The 1,834-nt window shown below is 48.0% G+C and overlaps 1 pseudogene; it reads right to left on the reverse strand.

The window, feature by feature from the left end:
* Positions 1 to 1,396: 1,396 nt before the first annotated feature.
* On the reverse strand, positions 1,397 to 1,514 carry LOC126260975 (5S ribosomal RNA; annotated as a pseudogene).
* Positions 1,515 to 1,834: the final 320 nt, after the last annotated feature.

Raw genomic sequence — 1,834 nt, forward strand, 5'->3', positions numbered from 1 at the left:
TATATAGGTAGATCATATAACTAATGAGAAGGTATTGAATAGGAGTGGGGTGATGAGAAGTTTGTGGCACAACTTGACTAGAAGAAGGGATCGGTTGGTAGGACATGTTCTGAGGCATAAAGGGATCACCAATTTAGTATTGGAGGGCAGCGTGGAGGGTAAAAATTGTAGAGGGAGACCAAGAGACGAATACACTAAGCAGATTCAGAAGGATGTAGGTTGCAGTAGATACTGGGAGATGAAGAAGCTTGCACAGGATAGAGTAGTATGGAGAGCTGCATCAAACCAGTCTCAGGACTGAAGACCACAACAACAACAACAGTCACGTTGACTAAGTTGTAGATGAATCAGGTGCCAGACTTTGCTCCATTAGGAGGATACTGATAAAAAACAGCCTACAAAGGAGACTGCTTACAAAATACTTGCTCAAGTGCGGAAGTAACTAGGAGTAACAGGGGATATTTAGCGCGGCCAAAGAAGGGCAAAACGAATGACGGTAGATTTGTTCGACACACGGGGACTCACACACCGTGCGAACAGGCCTCGGAAGACCCAACGGTAATCGTCGACCGCCGTGTCATTCTGAGCCAATGCGCGTCACTGGATGCGGATATGGAGGGGTATTGGGTATGTGGTCAGTACACAACTCTCCAGGCTGTTGTCAGTTTTCGTGGTCGGAGCCGCTTTTTCTCAATCAAGTAACTCCTCAATTGGCCACACAAGGGCTGAGTGCACTCTGCTTGCCAAAAGTATTCGGCAGACCCATGCGGTCACCCATCCATGTGGTAGCCAAGTCCCACAGCGCTTAACTTCGGTGATCTGACGGGAATGAGTGTGATCAGTGCAGGTAGGTGGTTATCCAGATACGCCCGGAAATGTCATGGATATGTTGAAAATCTGGAACTAATAGACACTTGATGATAAACGCCAATTATTCCCCAGGAGCCCACTTACAGAGTTTGTGCAGGGAACTATGAACATCATACAGCTTTCTACGAATTGCTTCCATATGCACCGCGAAGACAGGACTAATTATTGCGATCACTGTCACACTGAGGCAGTCATTATTCCTGCAGTCGATATGCGAATGGAACGGGTAGAAACTTCAACATTAGGAAAAATATGAAGTATTGTATGCCATGCACATTGTTCACAGAGAGCGGATATAGATGCAGTAAAAAAACTAAACTCCTCCCGAACACGCCACGAAGACCCAACGGTACTGACCGGCCGCCGTGTCATCCTCATACCACAGACGTCACTGGATGCGGATATGGAGGGGCATGTGGTCAGCACACCGCTCTCCCGCCCGTATGTCAGTTTCCGAGAGCGGAGTCGCTACTTCTCAATCAAGTAGCTCCTCATTTTGCCTTACAAGGGCTGAGTGCAACCCGCTTGCCAACAGCGCTCTGCAGACCGGATGGTAACCCATCCAAGTGCGAGCCCAGCCCGACAGCGCTTAACTTCGGTGATCTGACGGGAACCCGTGTTACCGCTGCGGCAAGGCCGTTGGCGATATAGATGCACGCTGACGAGAAAAATATTATGAGCATCTAGTTAACAGTGTGTTGATCCACCTTTGGAACACAATACGCTCTGCCTATCATCGGTTCGACAAGTCTTTATTTGGTCTCCGAAAGTATGCAGCATCAGATGATAAGGACAGTTCACGCAAAATTCCGTAAACTTGTAGCGTCCCAGATTTGTCCTAGATCAGGTGAATTTGGTCGCGAAACTTCATTATCACGCTCCTGAAACCGCTGTAGCGCGATTCTGGCTTTCTAACACGAATAGTTATTTGCTGGAAGGTGCCATCATACTTGGGGACATAGCG

This window comes from Schistocerca nitens, chromosome 5 (assembly GCF_023898315.1).
Source record: "Schistocerca nitens isolate TAMUIC-IGC-003100 chromosome 5, iqSchNite1.1, whole genome shotgun sequence".
Taxonomy (NCBI): Eukaryota; Metazoa; Arthropoda; class Insecta; order Orthoptera; family Acrididae; genus Schistocerca; species Schistocerca nitens.